The 22,748-nt window shown below is 33.7% G+C and overlaps 1 protein-coding gene across 1 annotated transcript in view; it reads left to right on the top strand.

The window, feature by feature from the left end:
- LRP1B (LDL receptor related protein 1B) overlaps positions 1 to 22,748 on the top strand; it is a 1,545,691-nt gene that overhangs the window by 1,343,403 nt on the left and 179,540 nt on the right. The gene's annotated exons all lie outside the window — the stretch shown is intronic.

The raw sequence follows: 22,748 nt of genomic DNA, 5'->3' as shown, positions 1-22,748 counted from the left end.
TTCATATTGTTCTAGGCTTCATTTTTCTCCTTAAATACATATGAATAGAAACAATAAAACATTATTTTCATATTGTTCTCGGCTTCATTTTTCTCCTTAAATACATATGATTGTTCATTTATCCAATGGTTATTGTTCATTCTTAAACATGGTGGGGAAAAAGAAAAAAGATAACAAAGGCATCTGTTCTGTTTTAGTAGATGACAGCAATCATTTAAGTTAGCATGTTTCTGAAACATTAATATTTTCACTTAAGATCAGTTATTTTATTTACAGTTATTATTACTTAACATTGCAGAAATGGAGAACATATGTGTTCATTTTTGTTTAATGCATTTGATTCTATCCTGAATATGTCAACAGTGAAACAGAAATAAAGTAATAGTTGTCATGTGTAACTCATTTTTATCAACATTTATGAAGCATTAATTGAGGCTATTTTTTAGGTGACTGCACCAAACTTGGCATTGTTGGGGAAGCAAAAAAGTATTTAATCTAGTAATTGATTAGAAAAGACAGAGTTTGTCCAAACTAAGGACAGAAACTTCAGACTTCTTAGAAAAAACATTGTGTTAAATGCATTTGCTAGATTCCACCGTACTGTTATTTAACTCTTCTGGGAGAAATCAAAATGATGAAAATCATTTAGGTTCTTTGAAATTCCATTATATTGAACAATATTCATGAGCTATATGTATAATCACAGGCAACAGTATGTCATTAAGAGTTTTTTTTCTAATACTATCTCCATATAACTGTGTCTTCAGGACATGCAATCAGTATGGCTTATCACTTTATAGGATCATAAAACCACCATTTCTCACTTTGTGGAATTGACCTTCATAATCAATTCACAAGGCATCAAACTACATCCATCACCAATTTGTCCATAACACTTATCAAGGACTTTTGCAGATGAGTTTATATTACTGCCTATTTTGCTCTCTTGTCTTTTGTATTTTTGTTTACCAAAGCAACATGGAATAATGACTTATATTAGCTATCAGAAAAATTTCTTGGATGAAATGTTTTTTTTCTCTATTTTACTCTTCTTCCTCCTCACTTTGATGTGATTTATCTGTTTTGGTATGTTACATTGTTCAAACTGATAATTATTAATCATCATAATAAGAATAATGCCTAATATTTATGTGGTGTTTACCATATGGCCCAATAAATGCGTTAAAGGCTTTATAGCGATTACTTCATTTAATCTTCTTATTATCCCTATTTTATGGTTGAGGAAAATGAGATCCAAGGAGTAAATTACCCCAAATCCTACAGCTAACAAGTGGCATAACTGGAACTTGAATCCAGAGTTATTTGACACCAAAGCCTCTGCTCTATGACCATAGCATGAATCCACATCATTTTTTCTATTTAAAAAGAAAATATTTAAATATTTTCTGTTATAAAGTTATATAGAATTCTCGTAGCCACAATTATTGCTTTAAGTTCCAGACCAGTATACAAATATATACATACATACAGAAAATGGGGGAAAGGATGAATAAGGGTTACCATTTAATTTATCTTAAACCCACTCTAAAATGTTACTGTGGGCAGGTGCTAATTTAATTTAAAGAAACTTCTTCCACATCATATTTTAGCATGGCATTTGTCAATCCTTATTTTTGAAGGAGCTAAAAGACCACCTCTTTCCCCTTTCTTCTGTCTTCAATACATATAGAAATGCCATGTATTTTTGCTAATTCTGTTAACACCCTTGTGGGATAGTTCCTCATTTGATGCTTTATTGAGTGGGAAAGAAACATAACACTCCTTAAAGATTAACCCTATCAAGCCAAGCCCTTATTATTTGAATCTGAGTTACATGTTTCTTTGTGGGTGAGAATGGGCCTTGTCTAGAAGAAGGGATGTGTTTCACTATTTCACATGTCAAGTGGCCTAGCAGGTTGTAGTGTAGACTTGCATTAAATGCTGTTGAGACACTGGCCCATTCATTGTTGCAAAACCTCCATTTGCAACCCATTTTTATTTCAGTTGCCTTCTGTACTTTCTTAGCCCAGTGCTCAGTTTAGGGGGAGATTCTTTTTTTACTCTTGGAGTTCACCTAGCCCTTACATCTTATTTTTCAGCACCAGTATTTGTATTTATCTGTAGTTTTATATCTGATTGTTTTCTGTCAGTTCTAAAGTTCCAGGATTATAGTTTGTTTTACCTTGACCTAAATTAAACAGTTTGGTTTGTTTTGCTTTAAATTGTGTAAATAAAACCAATGTAGAAGCACACGTGCAAAGGAGAGGGAGAGACAGACAGTCACTATAGAAAAGCCCAACAAAACAGAGCACAGTAACTTAACACAAACAAAGTACACATGTACTATAGGGAACTAAATAACCAGTAATGTGCAAATATTTTAAAAATTATTTGATTTTTATATTTACCAAAATATCACATGTTTATTGCAATCAGCCCAGTGTAACTTTTGAGATCTTACAAGTACTTGCAAATTTAACAGCTAGTGCTCAATATTTGTAAAAAATTGTATGGTAATCATTTCCAGGTTAGCATAAGGAGGCTTTGAAATCACTTTGAATAGATGTAGATTAAATATAGTTTAAGAGTCTTTGTCCAGTAATCTAGTCGTGGTGAGACTTTGAATTTAAAAATTAAATTAACTGCATAGTTTCCCATCTTATTATGGCTAGATTTTGAGATGGTTGTATTTGAGTCCCTGAAAGCTACCTTTGGCACGTTTGGATTTAAATTGAAAAATATTTTAAAACACCTTTTAATTCTATTTTTGTATAAATATAGATTTAAATCTATGCTACCTTCAGAGTTGCAGCAAGATACAGTGGGCCTGTCTTATCCACAGGTTCCACATCAGCAGATGTGGAAAGGCCGACTGTACTAAGCTATTTTGTCTAAGGGACTTGAGCATCCATGGATTTTGGTATCCATAGGCATCCTGGAACCAATCCCCTGTGGATACCAAGGAAGATTGTAGTTTTAACTTTGTTTTATGAGTTGTTAATAGTTATTATAAAATTATTTCTTTTTGCCTGAGGTTGTTTATTCTTTCCTCACTCTATGCCCAAATAAAAGAAAGCTTCCTAAAACGTAGATGTACACACTTCTACTAGACTATTGATGTTAACTACTCTTGGAAGGCTGTTACACTGTTTATTACAATATTGGGCCAGCGCCACATTTGAATGCCTGACCACAATCAGTAGACTACTCCAACTGTGACAGCTCTGGGCTTTTCATTAAGAATCTCAGTTTCAAACTTTCTTCACCTTCTGCCTGCCATTTTCTATTTTAGGAATGAAATGAGCATTTAGGGATTTGATGGATCTGTACTAGATTCATAATTATTTGTAACAGAGTTGAAACTTTTCTACAATTTGACTCTCATAAGATGATACCAGAATATGTCTTTCCATTATGTTCTCTCTCCCTGTTTTATAGTTTAGATTCTCAGTGCCCTAGATCCCTATGAAACATTCTTTTCATCAGTTTTATGCCTGGGCTTTCCTGGTCAACTATGAACTCACCACTCCACTCTCTAGAATCAGCTGTTTGTGCTGCCACATCGCTCCTCCCTGTGGTCTCACTTCCTGCTTTCTTCTCCTACATCATTTCTGTGTTATCAAAGACAGTCTTGCTTTCACGCTGGTTCAGAGTAATTTGCTGCTTTTGAACAGTCTTGATTTATAACCAACCTGCTCCTTGACTAATTATTTTTACTTAATGCAGTCATTATAATCACACTAGCTGGGGCTTGTGAAAGGAACTTGAGCTTCCTACAGTAGCTTTGTACTTTCCACAGCCTGGATTTCAAGCATGACACTGAACACACTCAAACCAAAAGACAGAACCCGTCAATGCTTGCTTTTATTCTCCCTTAAATGTCTGATGAGGAAATTTGAATTGGGTTACTCAAGCTATGAGAATATAAGAAAAAAAAATATTTTTTAAGTTAAAGCAAGTGTAATACATATTAAATTATAAGATATTTCAAACACAAGGACTTGCACAGAAAGTTACACAATTATATACCTGTACCATTTTTAATAGACTTTAGCATTTGGTCTAAGATATCTCTTAAAACATTTAAATCCCTACAATAACAGATTTACAGCAGTACATAGGAAGCCTACATATTAGATGCTGTATTAAAAAAAAGTATGAAATGTAGAACTTTAAAAATTTGCCTCCTTTTACCTACTTTTAGAACAAAGATATGTGTATTTCTTTTAGTTTATAAGATTCTGTTCACATATCTTTTGGGCTGGCAATTTCCTTAGAGGATATTCTGTCATTTATATTTTCAGGTGTTATTTAATGTTGTTTAGTACCATGTATATAGGATTATACTGTATATTAATGAATGAAAGTAGGTAAAATGAAAGATTGGATTGCCTCTTCTCAACAGCAACACCTGATAATGCACCTCTATGTAGAAGGTACTTTTGTTTATTCCTTTAAGAAAACTTAGATTTGTGCTTATATGTTAAGATCAGTTTGAGGATCTAAGTGGTATCAGACTTTGTTTACAAAAAGACTATCCATTTTCAGCCATTAACATTTCAGGACAAAATATAGTAATGCGTAAAAACTAACCTATTGTAGAGTTGTGACTGTAACATTTATTAGCTTTGTGATGTGTATGTAGGGGACAGATGTGGCATAGATGATGATTCTGATAACCATGCTTATTCTCCAGTCAGTGTTAGATTCAATGCCTGGGCTGCAAAGCCTCTGGGTTAGATTTTTTATGTCATCAGGCCACTGTTCATATATGGTTCCTTGTTCGGAGTTCATGTGGGAAATAATGGGAGTGGAAAGAGAGGTGACATAGGGTTTAATGTGAAACAGTAAACTCTGTTACCTCTTGCTGGGTTATGGATGCCAGAGTAAATTATTACTTATTTTTATTTCCATTTAAAATCTTAACCTTCTAATTAATATTTTTATTTTTCAAATCCAAAATTCTTGAGAGGTATTTTTAAAGGAATATGAACAGAAATTCTTCATGATGAGTTTCCTTTGACCCAAAGCAGAACTGACATGAAAAATATTATTTAAGGGCTAGAGAGATAAAATAGAGAGTGGATCTACCCTGTGACTGAGATTTCTCATTCCTATGGATCATATTATCCACATGAGTATAACACTTCCCTTCAAAATTCTATGTTGTAAGAAAGAGACAAACCTCCAGCATATAAATATTTCCCTTTTGACACAGTTACTGGGTTTTGACTAATATTTGAAAAAAAAGCAGAATATAAACTGATACTATTTATTAAAGTTCAAGTAAATCTAATATGTTTTCAAATAATATTTTTGATTAATGGTATTTGGGTTACGTGAATTGTCTTATCTTACTCAAGATTTCTAATGTAAGTTCATATATTTATATTTAACCTTAAATTAATAAAAAGTTACAGAATATGTGTATACCTGCAATAATATTATAGTAACCATTTTGCTGTAAATACTAATATCAAATATTAATGTTAAAGTAAATGTATGGTATTTTGTTTTAGTTCATTAAAATCAATCATTCAGGAATTGAGTGTATTGACAATTAGTGTTAAATACTGAGTATTAAATATTGAGTGGCTGACTCAATAAAAAAATCCATATCACAATGCTGGAAACTTACTTTTTATAAACTGCTATATAGCTTTAATTAATTAAGCTATTGAAAGAGTAACATCTAACCTGTTTCAACTTGTTGAAGACATTTCTAAAGTATTAATCTAATTTTTTTCTATCACCAAGTAAACAGTACTGGCAAAAATTTCATATTACTTAATAGCATATATAGCTATAGATCCACATTTTGAATATTCTTATATTACATTAAAAAATCAAATATCGAATCTGTTTATATTTTAGTCTTCTTTGTAATTAACTTCTGAATCCTAAAAACAAAATGTACTCAGAAAATTCAATATATTACTTAATTCCACTTAATCATGTTTTTCTATAAAAGGTCATACAGCTATGTCTCTTAACAATTATATCTGTGTATCAGTAAGCTAGATGCCTCATATGGATATTTCTGTTTCTAGAAACTATTCATAGATGGTGAGGTGTTATGTTACTTTATGGATTCCTATCCTAGAAGTTCTTTGGATGAACTTAGAGTTCTTGGAATGAGCGTATCCCCAGTCCCATGATAATTACTGCTTCAAGAAGAGAATCTTTCAGATTCTCAGATCTTCAGTTTGGTCTTTTAATGTTTAAAACCACAAGATTCTTGGTATAAAGAGACAATGAGCAGTAAAAATCTCACTGGGTAACTATCAGGGAATCACAGAGGTACAGGAAACTACCTCTAGTAATTATAAATCATTTTATGAACTCAGTACCCTGACAATTCAGCCAGTTCTTTTTAAATAAAGAACATTTTACTGAGTCGGAAGAAAATTGAGAATCAATCACTTAAAATATGAACAAAATTTTTTTTTTCTGTCTGGATTTACCATGTCCATTTCATAATATCCAAATAGAGGTAATTGCAGATCAGATTTGTTAATATTTCTTTTTTTTTTCACTTGAAGCATTTATTCCATCCTTCCCTCAGACAGAGAGGGATCTTTCTTACTTTTTTTTTTAAAGTAATATATATATATATATATATATATATATATATTATTTATTTATTTTTGGCTACGTTGGGTCTTTGTTGCTGTGCGCAGGCTTTCTCTAGTTGCAGCGAGCAGGGGCTACTCTTCATTGCGGTGAGTGGACTTCTCATCGGGGTAGCTTCTCTTGTTGCAGAGCACGGGCTCTAGGTGCGTGGGCTTCAGTAGTTGTGGCACAAGGGCTCAGTAGTTGTGGCTCACGGGCTCTAGAGCGCAGGCTCAGTAGTTGTGGCGCACGGGCTTAGTTGCTCTGCGGCATGTGGGATCTTCCTGGGCCAGGGCTAGAACCCGTGTCCCCTGCATTGGCAGGAGGATTATTAACCACTGCACCACCACGGAAGGCCTTACTTGTTTTTTTTTTTTTAAAGTAGATTTAGAGCAGTGTTGTCAGTTTCTTTGACTATCTATTCCAGTGTCTCATAACTATTTCCCTGATGCTGCTGTTTTAAGCCAAGTTTCTCAGTAGAAAGCTCACCATCATGTACATGAAAGTGCATGCTTAATAATAACAGCTGTTATTTATTCGAGCAATCATTATGTCCCAGATCATCTTCTAAGCACTTAATATGTATTAACCCATGTAATTTTTAATAACCCTATTAGTAGCTGCAGTTTACAAATGGAGAAATAAAGCATATCGTTTAAGAAACTTTCCTAACTTGCAGACTGTATGCACATACACTTCATATAAAGAATCCTCCCTGCACTTGAGAAATACTCTTAACATCCTTATGTTCCCTCTCAATTTTCTCTTCTCAAAGCAAGATTATCCCAGTTCCACTCTTTAATTTAGGAAATATCACTTGAACATATGCTGTGTTTATATGTTAAGGAGGAATACATAATGCCTAATTTGTTCCTGTAAAGGGCTTACAATCTGTTTAGAGAAATAGGACCCGTAAGCTGATCATGGATAAAGACGTGGCACATCCTGTACTAGTCCATGACTAGGCTTCAGTGACTGTGGTTGCAGAGGTCAAGGTAGACTCTGTGGGAGGTAGGGCTCCATATGGAGGATGGGTAGGCTCTGGGGAGGCCAGTGATGAGCACACCTTCCTCCACAACACAGCTCCCAATCCAGTTTCAGCAAGAAAGATTAGAAAGTTATTCCTCCATAGCTACTTCTCAGATATGACCAGATACTAATGATTGAGTTGCTACAAAATAGTGCCATTTTCTCGTAGTCGATTTCTTTCTGTCTCCTGATTTTGTGTTTGTCTTGTTCATCATGCTTTCTAGATCCTCACACGACGCTCACTACTTGAAGGCACCCTGTAAATGTCAGTTAGGAAGCCTGAAACTTTTGTTGCTTCATCAGTAGGCAGGATAAGCTTCCTGCTGTCCAGTGCTGCGGAGCTGCCAATATCAATATTTCTTAAAATTATTATTGGGAACATGTAATTTAAAAGCCTGGTATTACCAAGAGATATTACCAATGGATATTGGTATTACCAATAGGGAATTTGAAAATTATGCACAAGGCTGCATTTCAAGGGGCTCTCATATCAGCACCCTTGTTCTTTGCAGAGGAAAGCACCAGGACTTTTAAAATCTCTGGATACAATCAGTTCATCCTACGACATACCTTGGGCCCAGATTGTATTACTTGTTTCCTTTTTAATATTTTACTTGTAGAACTAAGCTTGATTTTTGTATCTTTATAACATTCATTTATTTTAAAAATTAATAAACATCTACTGAAAATGTTAAGTAAGCCATTGTATATACTCAGGGAATTCAAAGTCTAATAATAAGGATAGTTTTGAAAGCTCATCATGCTAGGCATTGTGCTAAATTTTTTGTGTGAATTATGTGTGGATTATATCACTTAATCCTCACAACAATCCTACGAGAGAGGATGTTATGTGAGAGAGTATAACTATCATTATTCCTATTTTATAAGTAAGGATATAAGGCTCAAAGAGTGTAAGTAATTTTCCCAGGATTACCCAGGTAGAAAATGAGTAAGCAGAATTTGGTTCCACAGGAGATGTCTTCAGCCCCATGCACTTAACCATTACTCAGTAGAGCTTCCTTGACCTGGCTTAAATTTGCAGTAAGGCAAGGAATTAAGATGCAGATACAAATGATCCTAGACAAATAGGAATGGATAAATGTCATCAGAAAAAAATGCATACTTAAATAGAATTTTTTTAATAACATTGTCACTAATAGTGAATGGGCATAGGAGTGACAATAAAGGGATGCCTTGTCTATAGTCAATTTGAAAGCAAAACAATGTCATTAAATTCTAGTTTGACACAATTCTAGTTTGACACTAGCCTAACAAAATCCAATTCTCTCTTTGTTAAAAAGGGAGATTAGTGAGTGTTGAGCAAAGCCCTATTTTCCCATGACCAAACTTTTCATAATGAAGCAACTAGAAAAAATGAAAGAGAACTGAACAGGGGATAACCTTCTCAGCAGCCAGTCAATACTATGTAACACCCTGCTTATTCACGGTTAGAGCCATCTGGTACGTGATCCACAGCTTGCCAGGTCACACGTTTGAAAATGTTGTCCTCCACTTGATTAACAGAATGAATGAACATGTATATAGATTTATTTTTTAGATCATGCATTTTCTCCTTCCTGAAGCTTTTATAAATACATGAAATTGCTGTAGGTACGTACAAAGAGTATTTTCAGGAAATGGTGACATTCCTCAGAGTCTAACTCTATGCATAATGCAAGTCATTTAAGGAACTGCAACAGTGCTTTTAAAAATGGTATCTTCATTATATTCTTATTCAAAAGTCTCTAACAATCTAAATGAAGCGTAAGTAATACAGAGGATCTATTAATAGATAAAATGAATTCTAGAATTATTGTTATCAATGGTTATTAATTTTGGATGACTAAACTATTATTAAAATAGATTAAAATACAAGTGAGTACTGAGGAGAATATTTGCTCATGCTAGTATTACTCTTAGTATACTTGTGAAAACTTTCACCATGCAGAAGTGAAGGTTATTGACACTGTGCTTTGTTCCGATTTTTTGAAAACTTTAATATAAGAAAGCATTTTTTTCTTATTTTATGAAATTTGGTAATTAATCACTGGGCATGAATTATCTAGATTCTTTTCTGGAAAAAAGTCTTGGCACTACATGCTGTATTTTTTGGCACTGAAACAAATGCAAGAAATGAACATGCTAAAATCTCTAGTTTGGAACAGTTAAGACAAAAGTAAATTGACTAAAGGTATGACTCTTTTTCAAACACTATCAGAAGTGGGGTAATGGGATGGCAGTACCAGTCTTAAATCCCAGAGCTTTCTTTGCGCTATTTGGTTTTCACAGCTGGAATTTACTACTTCTTTATAGTACAAAATTATTCATCCACCCAGTTTCATTTTTTTGGCTCAATGCTGTGACTTAGTAATTTTCAGCATCTTACTGACAGATGGAAAGTGTTCACTAACCATGCTGCTGAATTAACATGGAATGCATTTCTAAACCACAATAAAGGATGGAGCTGAAAGCGTCAAGTCCACGCAGTTTCATCTAGAGTGCGTATATTGTTATGATGTTCATAGAATCTTCAAAGGAAAAGGATCATTAGAGGTCCTCTGGTTTTCACCTACTTTACTAGGGCCACATGTACCATTCCTAATCACACAAACAACAAAAATACTTCTCTTTGTCTAGGTAATATGCTAGAATCACACTATAAATTAAGCCTATTTTTTTTCCTTTTAAAATATTTCCAGTGGAAATATTGAATAACCAAACGTTATGCATTGGGTTAAAGTCCTTTGTTTAAGGACTCAAGTTTTTTTACATCCTTCTTCAGGCCAAAATAATTTCATTTTCTTTAATCTCTCTGCATGTGTTCTATTTACCATTCTATTCATCAGCTGTATATCTCTCTCCTGAAACCTTCCCAAGTCCTATGCTTTGGGTAAGATCTATGGAACAGTATGCAGCATTTTTAGTTATATATGTGCTGAGTATCTCCTGTTCTCCATTGCTGTATGCCCACTCTTGTATTCTAATACTGCTTCTATGTTATTGCATTTTTAAAGGTTCTAATGAAGTCTACTATCTCCCTTGCCAAATTATAAATTCCAGGAGGGCTTGATCTATGTATCTTTCTTTCTTTTTTTTTTTTTTTTTTTTTTGCGGTATGCGGGCCTCTCACTGTTGTGGCCTCTCCCGTTGCGGAGCACAGGCTCCGGATGCGCAGGCTCAGCGGCCATGGCTCACGGGCCCAGCCGCTCTGCGGCATATGGGATCCTCCCGGACCGGGGCACGAACCCGTATCCCCTGCATCGGCAGGCGGACTCTCAACCACTGCACCACCAAGAAGGCCCTATGTATCTTTCTAATCCCTAATATATCCAGTACCTAGTACAGAATCTGGCACAGATAAACATTTTAGGAACGAGTGAAGGAAGGAAATTTTAAAAATACAGATTTTATTTGGTTCAACTGAATATAATACCTTTCTCCCCTAAACCTGAACTTTGGGAATCTAGTTTTCTTTCTTTGAGTTTATATGTATTTTATTTCATATTTGTGAAGAACTGCTTTTCCTCCTGATCAATTCAATAGTTGGGGCTTGATTAGTGTACAAAATTGGCTAAAATTGTAAGGGAATTTCAATATAGAGAATCACTGACATGTTCTGTCAAACTTGTACAGTGAGATGTGCCTCCTCTCTGTCGGAAGAAAGTGTGCTATGGCAGTACAATCAGGCAGCTTTCTGAAAAGAGCCTAAAACTCTGGTGTTACTAGCAACAGAGCTCCATTCTTGATTTCAAAATTCGTTAAGTGGATAGATTCTTCAGGTCTCTACTATTTCCTCATTTGTAAACAGATATAATACTTTTGTCCTTAGAAAGCTGATGAGAGGGTTAAAAGAAATAAAGGTATATGAGTACCTAGTAGATGTATAAGTACATAATAGACCCACAGAAAATATTTTTTGTCCCTTTTTTCAGAACTTTTTGCTACATATTTAGTATTGACATAGGCTAAAACAATTACACATTCTGTAATGGAGACAGAAGGGAACAAATAAAAGATTTAAATAAATACTATGAAATTTTATGACAATAAAATGGTTCTGTGAAATCTTGCTTTTTTTGTCAGAAGAGGAAAAAATAAAACGTAGAGTTAATATCAGAGAGTTGGTGACTTAAGAGAACAATGCCTAGTGTATTAATAAATGTTAAAGAGAATATGACTAGTATGAATCTTCAGGTACATATTATATGGTATCCAGGAAATCTTAGATTCACAATTCTGTATATTCACTACACGTCCCTGTGAGTCCTGTTTGTTTAACAGCTTTATTGAAGTATAATTGGCATACAATAAACTGCATATATTTAAAATGGACAGTTTGATAAGGTTTAACAGGTTAAACAGGTGATTAAATCCTCACCACAATCAAGATAATGAACATGTTTATCACCCCTAGAAATTTGTTTCCCTTTGCAATACCTCTCCCTCACCCCACTTCCTGCCTTGCCTCTATTACCTGCTTTCAGCCCCTGTAGATTAGTGTACATTTGCATAGAACTGGAGTCATACAGTATGTATTAACTTTTTCTGGCTTATTTCACTCAGCTTAATTATTTTGAGATTATCCATGTTGATGGTTGTATTGAATGTTCATTCCTTTATATTGCTGTGAAGAATTCTATTGTATGGATAAATATAATATTTTTTATCTGTTTACCCGTTTATGATCATTTGGGTCAGTTCAAGGGTTTTTTTTAATTGAAGTATAGTTGATGTACAATATTATATAAATTACAGGTATGCAATATAGTGATTCACAATTTTAAAGGTTATATTCTATTTATAGTTATTATAAAATATTTGCTATATGCCCCATGTTGTACAATACATTCTTGTAGCTTATTTTATATCTATCTAATAGTTTGTACCTCTTAATCCCCTGATTCAAGTTTTAGACTATTGCAAATCAAGTTGCTATGAACATTCTTGTATTAGTCTTGGTATGGATACATGCTTTCTTTTCTAGTTCACATGATAAGCATATGCTTAACTTTTTAAGAAACGTTTTAAGAAAGTATCAAACTCTTTTCCAAAGTGGTTGTGCTATTTTACCATTCCCACTGGCAGTATTGGAGAATTCCAGGTTCCTCTACATCCTTGCCAATACTTGATACTTTTAAATTTTAGTCATTCTAATAGATTTGTAATGGTATCTCATTGTGGTTTTAATTTGCATTTCATTAATGATTAATGATATTGAACATCATTTCACATGCATATTTGCTGTCTGTATATCTTCCTTGGTGAAGTATGTATTCAAATAATTTTCTCATGTTTTTATTGGATTGTTTGTTTTTATATTATTGAATTCTGCAAATTCTTATATATTCTGAATCCAAGTTATTTTTTGGATAAATGTTTTGCAAATATATTTTCGTAGTCTATGCCTTGTCCTTTCATTCTCTTATTCTCCTTACTCTAGGTTCAATTTGCTCTTCTTGTTCTAGTTTATTATTGTGTAAGCTGAGGTCACTGATTTGAAACCTTTCTTCTCTTATAATATAGGTGTTTCATTTTTTAATGTGCACCTAAATACTGCTTTAGCACCATCCCACACATTTTTATATGTTGTATTTTTATTCATTTCTAACTTGTACATTTTAACTTCACTTTTTATTTCTTCTTCAACCTATGGGTTATTTAGAAATGTGTTATTTAGTGTCCAAGTAACTGGGGATATTCTAGATATTTTTGTTTATAATTTAATTCCATTGGTGGCTGGAATACATACTTTTCATAATTTGAATTTCTTCTTTACTTAACTTGAATTCTTTAAAATTTATTGATACATCTTTTATTGTTCATGATTTAGTCTATTTTGATAAAGATTTCACGTTCCTTTGAAAAGAAAGGATATTTTGCTGTTGTTGGGTGCTCTATACATATCCTTAGATCAAGTTGGTTGATAGTGCTGTTTAGGTCTTCTATATCCTTACTAATTTTTTGTGTACTTATTCTATCATTTACTGTGAGAGGGGTAATGAAATTTCTGACTCTGAATTTTTCTTTGCAGTTCTACCGGTTTTTGTTTTGTTTTGTTTTGTTTTGTTTTTTGTGGTACACAGGCCCCTCACTGTTGTGGCCTCCCCCTGCCGCGGACCACAGGCTCCAGATGCGCAGGCTCACCGGCCATGGCTCACGGGCCCAGCCACTCCGCAGCATGCGGGATCCTCCCAGACCAGGGCACAAACCCGTGTCCCCTGCATCAGCAGGCGGACTCCCAACCACTGCGCCACCAGGGAAGCCCTCTACCAGTTTTCGCTTCATATATTTTGAAACGTTGTTATCAGTGCCTCTTAGAATTGTTATGTTTCATTTGTAATGAGGAAATAAACTTCTTTATCCCTAGTAAAATTCTTTGCTGTGAAATCTACTTTGATATTATTATAGTCTCTCTTGGTTTCTTTTGTTTATTATTAGCATGGTATATCTTTCTCTATTCTTTTACTTCTAACATATTTGTGACTTTATATTTAAAGTGTATTTCCTAGAGTTAGCACAGAATTGGGAATTTTTTTCCAAGTTGATAATCTCTACCTTTTAATTGGAGTTTTTAGACCATTTACATTTTAGGTGACTGTGAATATCTGTTTGAGCCTATCATCTTTCTTAAAATATGATTTGTTAGGTGAAATCAGAGCAGTGTTTTTGTTTTCTAGGACTAACTCTTTTCTACTGAGCTGACACCATTCTCTTCTGAATATTCTACCCAGTGTCCTGTACATTATAAGATTGTCCAGTTTTACTAGTGGGAACAGGCACCATTCCAGGTCCTGTGTGAGCTGCAGATACTCTCCTTATAATCTTTGCAGATGGTTCTTTTGCTAACAGCTGGTAGTTTCCTTATATGTGCATATTGCATCATCTTCTGCTATATACTCAAGGAAGATCCTCTGTAAATCTCCAGGGTTCACATTCTGTGCAGCATTTTCGTCTCCATGGCTGTCCTGAGTACTTGCATGATCTTGGACTCTCAGTTCAGTCTTGTCAACTCATGGAGTCCACTGAATTTTCCCTGTGTTTCCCTTTCTCATCTTGCACCTGGAAATTCTCTCTAGACAATAAGAACCCAGATTGTTAGGGCTTACCTCATTTGTTTCTTTTCTCTCAGAGATCATTGTACTTTATTGCCTGATGTTTAATGTCTTGATAACCACTGTTTCATATATCTTATCTCTTTTTTTTTTTTTTTTTTGGTTGTTTCAGGTAGAGGGTAAATCTGGTGCCTCTTACTTTAACCAAAAATCTTTTTTTTTAATATAAGCACAACTTCTTTGATAAACTTTCAGTGCTGTGTTTGCCCTCCTCTGACATTTCTAAATTAATGTCCTAGCCACTAAGTCATAATCTGTTTTTTTAATCAGATTTTATTTCTCCAGGTCTCTACCACCATGTTAATGCTTAGTTAGTACTACCACATATCTGAAGAAGTTGGCATAAGTAATGATTTTGGAATAACACAGAGACACTGAATATAGTTCTAAACAGGGACAGAATTCTTACCATACTGTTACTTTATTCTAATAGAACTTTAAGAGTATATTGCCTTTTTTGGTCTACAAGGAGTGCACTTTTTTTTTTTTATCAAGTGTAAGTACTTGGAGAGCAGATATTGTAAGTTCTTATATAATAATTTTTATTGGAATTTTAGATAGATAAATAGGCAGTTTTTAAAGGGATTTTTGGAAATAGAAGAAACGTAGAGATGAGGAGCTGACTACAGTACTCATTGTATATTCCCTAGGGTGATAACTTTTCTAGGAATATGCCAATCATGACTCTGTACTCAGGCTAAATTATAAAGCTTGTAAGTAAGGCTACATCATCAGTGACTGAGCATTTTCTCCTTCTTTCACATTATTTTTGAGGATGGTCACCCTATAACCTGTCTTCTTGCCCTATATTTAGCACCCAGAAATGTCTCCTTGAGTAGCAATGATGTGAAATACCTTTGAGTTGTTAAGCATGTCTGTATTTTATATGTTTTTGGTCCATAGGCAAGGTCAGGTGAGATGAGTTATTTCAAAATCTGAACATTTTTCTATGTGAGGAAGATACTGAGAGTGGTGGATCTTTACACAAAAGGAGACAAATTCAGCCCTGGTGCAAATGTGTCTCACTGGAGCCCATGCGCTATTCAGGGCCAATGAATCAGTGTCTATGGTGAAAGGCCACCAGCCAAACATGAATTTGCAACTATTATAACTGGACCAAGGCCCACTACAGTAATTTATATTCTCAGTGCAGCTTCTGCCTCCATCCCTTAAAGACTAGAGGAGAGTTTAGTGAAAGACAGGAGAGTCACGAGTGGGTGGGAGCCAGAATCTGGGGAAATGTGGGCAAAGGCAGAATCTCAGATTCTCTACTGGGCCTAGGTCAGACCTCAAGAAAGAAGACAGAGAGCTGTGGTGAGAAATGGAAGCATCCCCATTGTGTTCTTTGGTGAGAACTCATTCCTTCTCCATACAGGCATTGCTTCACCCAGGGCACATTTTTATTAGACATGTCACTGCTACATGCAGTTGACATTCTGAAAATGCTGATTATTTATGTTATTTAAACTGATCAAATCTGAATGATAAGGTTAATATTATTTTCTTTTATTTCACTTTTATTATGTTAGGCCCTGGGCCAGGAATTGAGTTGTGCAAGTAAAAGAAGAAGCTGAAAGTAAATCTATATGATTTAACTGTCTTTAGGGATAAAAGCAATATATTTTAAACCTTGAATACAGAAGTGATGTTGATTTCTACAGTTAATATAAAAGAAAGATGGTCATTGGAGAATACTTCAGGAAAAGTATTAGCTATCTTTTTAAAGGATTTCAAAAACTAACAAGATTTTAAATCCTATTAGATATGGGTTTCTTTTTTTATTAATAAATAGGCAACAGCATTGCAAACTTTCTGAAAAGGATCAACTTAATTATGTGCTAAGATCTCCTGCTGAGGTGGAGATGATATTTTGTTTAATGTAGAACAAATAGTTCTACAAATGACACCATGATGAGCATGGTCCCTGGTATGTGAATATCTGCCAAGTGAATACAAATAGTTTTAAGAAATGTCATTTTCCTTCAAAACTATTTCTTAATGGTATATGCAATTTAATTTTAAAATGGCAAGTTTTCTTATTTAGAGGCTTTTAGGATAAAAACCAGTGGCTTTGGCTCTGTAGCCACATGTCACGGAAAGGTAAGATTATTCAACTAATCCCTTCCTAAGTAAGTGCTGCATTTTAGCAGGAAACAATAGAGGTTCACAGTGACAGATTTCCTATTGGAAACCTCAGTTCAGATCTGTCTCTAAGGGGATTTTCTCTAAAGCAAACATTCTTAAACACTGGCAGAGAAGGGAAAACCAATGTTACTATATCTGGAGTATATAAGGAACTTAAGACAAAAGATAAAGGATTAAGATGGCTTTACTTTTTTCTTCAGCTTTGGAATGCAGTCTTGGAAATGTCAACCCAATATTTTAGGTGCAATGTGATAGAATTCTGTTTGTGTGTGTAAGTGTATTACATTTCTCTTTCTTTAAAGCTAAAATAATGCAACCAATCTACCATTATTGTACTGCCTGCCAATAACACCTTTAGGGCTTCTTTTAAAACTCATTTTTATTACAGTATTTTTCAGTTTATAAGGTATATTTTTAAAAATTCACAGTTCCTAATATTCTGTTAAATGTTTGTACTCCGTTAAAATGTAAGATAACATATTTTCAAGACTAAATATTCTGCCATCGCTCTATAGCATAAGCAGGCTTCATAAATGCTTTTGAAAATCACCTAGTTAATTAAAGTTACAGAACCTAAAATGAAGAGAAATCCTCAGAATACTCATATGAATACATATGTAGTTATCACACTAGTAGTATGATAGAATGTAAAGATCAGTAAATAATTTGGCCTCATGATTTACTGACCACATAATAATATTAAGTGTATGAACGTCCATATGCTTCAGTTTTCTTGTGTAAAATGAGCAATATCTATCATAAACTTATTTAAGAGGATTAAGTAAGACCACATTCTCAAAATGATTTATACCATATCTGACACATAATAGGTCTGTTTAAGTTAAACTTTCTCTCCTCCTGAAAGCAAATATTTTTTCTGACACTGAGTCAATGAAACATTTATGCTAACTTAGAAATATGAAGAGGAATATGCTGTTTTCATCTAGTATATTTAGATTAGATTTGATATATTTACCTCCATTTGGATATATATTTTCCATAATATTTCTTAATTATTTACATATATATTTTTATTTTCATTTTTTTTCAGATGAATAAAAGCCCATTTAGGAGTGTCCAAAGTGAGGGTTCTATATAAAGCTATTTTAAGTCAAACATTGTGAACTGACTCAGAAGTTGACTATAACCAATGTAATTAGACTTGTAAAGTGGAGAAATCATTGATAAACTTCGAGAATTAATTTTTCTTTAATGGATTTTGTGAAGGATTTATAGTGAAAATCATTCCTGGAGAAGACAGGATCAACCCTTTTGAGAAATGTAATGATGCATTTGTCTCTTTTGGGGTCCATCGTTTTCCTTTTATTTTGTAATCAGATCTTGGTGTTTAGTGGAGGGCCCATATTGAAGGATGGTCTTTGCTAAAGATTTGGGCTAAAAGAGGATGAGGGTTTGGCTATTAAGGATAATCAAAGGTAACCAAAAACTAGCAACAGAGATTTGCAAGATTCTGATACTTAAGTTTTCCTAAATTTATTCTATTGTACCCCCAGGCTCTTTACCTATATTCAGATTTGTTTATTTATCATTTGAATTTTGAACAGATGGTCTTGATTGACTTGTGGAATTCGTTTCTGGCCATTGTCAGAAAAGATAGAAAAGTAGAAACTGGGGGAACAGGAAGAGAGGACAAGATAATTAAATTTAACTGAGGCCCTAAGATGTGTCCATCACTTTCTTGTAATCCTTAGAGAAACCTTCAAATTAGGTGGAATTGATATTATTATGCTGGTTGTTATTTATTCTTCCCATTTAACAGATGAGAAAACAGAGAGTCAGAAAGGTAAAGTCAGACCAGTGAATTGGACACAAGTCTGACTGGCCCAGGGAAAATCAGATTTCCACACAATTATTCCAACTTTTAGGGTCAGAGATCCTGTGCCTAAACAAAATTTTGTCATTAACTATGAATGTGACTTGAGGAAGTCACATAAGTTCTCTGAGGCTGTTTCTACACCTTAAATGTAGAGGCTTAGGTGAGATTATTTATAAGACTTCTTTTCCCCTGGACAGGAACTTCATCCTCTGCAAATAACAAGAATCTGACTATAGTCCACATAATAATACCAATGGAGTATAATTATATTTTTCAGAATTTACCATCTAAATTGCTTATGTTTTCTTAATGATCAGTTTCCATCCAAGTTAGTTTCAATGCCTAAAAGGAGAGAAATTATATAACACAAAGAATTCATTTGTAATTAAGAAAGGTATCAGTTTACTGTTAACTGAAACTGTTTTAAAAGTTTCTATTAAAATAATGAATTCAATAAAATATTTTCTCATATATATATATAGAAATCTTGTAGACATTTGATTTCTTTATTAAATCATTTTCATCAAGATACAAGAAAGTTTGCTCACATCTCTTTAGTGGAACAAAATTTGTCTCATTGTTGCTGAATTATCCATTCTATTCATTAGCATTGGAAAAGAAGAAAATCTTAGTTTTCTGTGTATCCGTTTTACCCTCAACAGATTTAACTGTTCTCCAAAACACATTTATGTAGTGATTGATAAATTTCATTAATTCATAGACCTACAAAGCTCAATTTTCTTCATAAATCTATTAAACATTCTTTAGTTTGAATAGAGTAAGACAATTTTTTCTTTACTTTTTCCAGGAAATTTAATTCCAGTTTTTTACTCCTCTGTCTTTCTTCTTCACTATTCGTGTCCTTCCTCCCATCTCTTCATTTTTGTTTCCTCTTAGCTTCTCTTTACAGCTTATTCCTTCTATTTTTTCTCCCCAATTCCAATAATATCTCACTCAGTAAAAGTAGTAGTAACTGTGGGTATTTTTTCCCTACCTCAAATATGTTACCTGAATGATTGAAATTTGAATCTCTTCTACCTTCATTTGGAACCATATGCATATTCCTTTTAACAAAAGGAAATTTTTCATACAGTATTGGTGAAAAAAAGCACAGAATTACAGTGATTCTGCATCTGTCACCTCTCCTGTTTTGGTGTCAATTTTGATGACTTTTTTCCTACCCATTGTCCAGTTGAATGTTTATATCACATCACTGTGCTCTTAATGTGTAATAATAAAGAATAATTACTAAAGTCCAAATTCTTTTCAAAAATCAGAACCTCGATCTGTGTAATGACCTTTCATGGTCAGCAGACCAATTTGAGAAGATATCTAAGTCTTTCTTGACCCTTACCTTAGCAACTCGTCATCCATTTTTATGCGAGATGTCTTAACAAAATATAATAGAATTTTACATAAAACTTATTATTGTATCTATATAGTAATGATAATGGGATTATTATTTTAAAAGGATTCTCAGAATAATTCCTCTCAGGTCTCAGCAAAAAGAAAAAAAATGTTTTGTTTGGTGCTGAAAGGGCTATTATATTTCATCTCCTTTACATCATATACCTTGTTATTTCCTTTTGTACCTATTAAAGTTCATTCTCTATCAAACCCTCACTCCAGATTGTGGAGAATGCTTGCCTTATAACCATGTCTTTTCACATTTTAGCTATGTCTCCTAGATTTCTGCCATCTGAAAGTTTGACGACAACACATTTCGTATGTTTATGTAATTTCTTAATAAAATGTTTAATAAAGTTGTGTGAAGGGTGGGTATGCTGGCATACCATCAGGATAGTCCCTTCAGTTTGTCATCAAATATTATTCTTTGGGTCTTGTTTTTCAGCAGCTTAGAATTAACCTTGAAGGTATTATTCAAAATAAATTTATTTATCATCTCTTCAAAGACATAATTGACTTTTGCTTTCAAGATACAGAATGCCTACGATGTTATATTGGTACATCATAGTTAGTATGGTTCAATTTGTTGTCTCATCCATTGTCCTCCATAACATTTGGTTTTCTATTTTTCCTGAGCACTTTTTTCTCCAGATTTCTTCTTAAGGCAGTCTAGATTAACTTGTAAGTCTTACTTTCAGCGTATTCTTTGTAAACTTTGTGATATACACAAGTTCATTGAGAAGGATCCATCTTTGAGCTCTTTTTGGCTTACTTTTCTTTTGTTAAATTTCTTATACAAGAGAAACATGGCAATGCCCTGGAAAAAAATTTTCAGGTTGTGGACTTGGAACATCTAACTGTTATTACAAGAATCCTGTGAGCCACAGTAACGACTTAAGTATAGAATAATTGTTTAAAACTACAAGTACTGTCAATAGGATGTCTCCAATTCGTGTGTGTGTGTGTGTGTGTGTGTGTATAAGCGTGTGTTTGTATGTGCATTTTACTCTTAAAAATACTTGGAAAAAACTGCCCTAAAGCAATGATTCCTGATGTATAGCAAGCCTATAACATGTAAACAAGGGCTGATTTTACATAGTACACAGAGTAATTATGTATTTTAAATAAGGATTTTAAATATATACACCAGCATATCAGATCATGATATCAAGAATCTTGTGGTTCATGGTGAAGTTAAATATTAACAAGTTAAGCAATTTAAAGAAAAATATTAAGTAAATACCGGTAGAATGATACTGGAAAATAGCAAATTTGTGAAGGTGGTACGTGAATGGCTGCATTGGAAAGCATAGCTCTAATGAGTTAAATCAAGCACATAGTCAGTGGGTTCCCCTCACCTCCCCTTTGCTTAGTAGTTGTTCTCATTCAGAGGTTTTAATTTGGTCCTATAACAATAGTTGGAGTTAATCTCCACTGTGGATAATAATTTTATTAATTTGATGATATATTCCATATATCATGGGATGTATGTTTTAAAGTACCAATTCTTTTCTTTCTTAGACTTAATAGAGTATAATATGAAGAACAATTCTGATTCTTCATTGTTTATAATGACACATTAGAACTTAAAGGAATATTTGAGTGAGCTAAATTAATGCAGATTTAATGATGATTTATATTTTCCATTGAGATACTTTGCTTTCTGCATGTGTCTAGTGACTGTATTAAAATGCAAATTTTATTGGCACCTTTATTTAAATTCTCATATTAAATTCAGTCCAAGCACTGGTTTTTTTGCCTTTTTTTCATACCTGCTGTCTCTCTGATAAATATGATTCTAGAGCAGATGCAGTATTAATATAGGAGACAAGCAGGCTTATTTAAAGGTGAATAAAGCCATCTAACAGGGAAGTGCACTATTAAGGTTTTTAAAGACATTTGGGAGTAAAGCCAAGCAAACAATCATGTACTGTAAGCAGAATCTTAAAAAAAAAAAAAAAATCAATACCTTGCTGACTAGGCAGTCAATGAGGAATGATACAATAAAGGCTGATGTGATCATGTATTGATATGTAGCATCTGGTTGAACTGTAAGTCAAGTAAGGGGCATATTCTGTCCTGAGAGAGAAAGAAAGAAAGAGAGAGACCCCCATAATTTTTTTTTAATGAGCTAACTTGTTTTCCTCAAATTATAATGTATGCCAGATTATGAAAAAATGTACACAGTTCAGGAATAACAAATCTTGTCACTGACGGCTTCAAAATTTTGTCCATATTTATCTCTGAGTGTAAATTACACTTATTAAATGTATATATATTTTTCCCTCTGATGCAGACCTGTTGCAGCTTCGGGGTTTTATGGTAAAGGCAACTGTGTTTTTCTTGAATTAACTGTGGCACAACTTTTGACATGTTTACAATTTTAGTCATCTTTTAGAATCCATAATACTTGAGATCTTGGTGTAAAGTGGCAAAAGAAGGAAGCAATGGAGAACGTTGTTTGGAGGGATTATTTGTGTTCCAGTTTCAGAATGGGTTATAGTGTAGATATTGGATGAGGTGATATGGATTCAAGTCCTGGTCTCACAGTTTAAGATCTGTGGGATTTGACAAGTAATTTATTGTAACGTGAGCTTTAGCATTCT

This window comes from Mesoplodon densirostris, chromosome 8 (assembly GCF_025265405.1).
Source record: "Mesoplodon densirostris isolate mMesDen1 chromosome 8, mMesDen1 primary haplotype, whole genome shotgun sequence".
NCBI classification, from domain to species: domain Eukaryota; kingdom Metazoa; phylum Chordata; class Mammalia; order Artiodactyla; family Ziphiidae; genus Mesoplodon; species Mesoplodon densirostris.
Note: the sequence above shows the minus strand (reverse complement) of the source record. Positions and strands in the feature narration are given on the sequence as shown.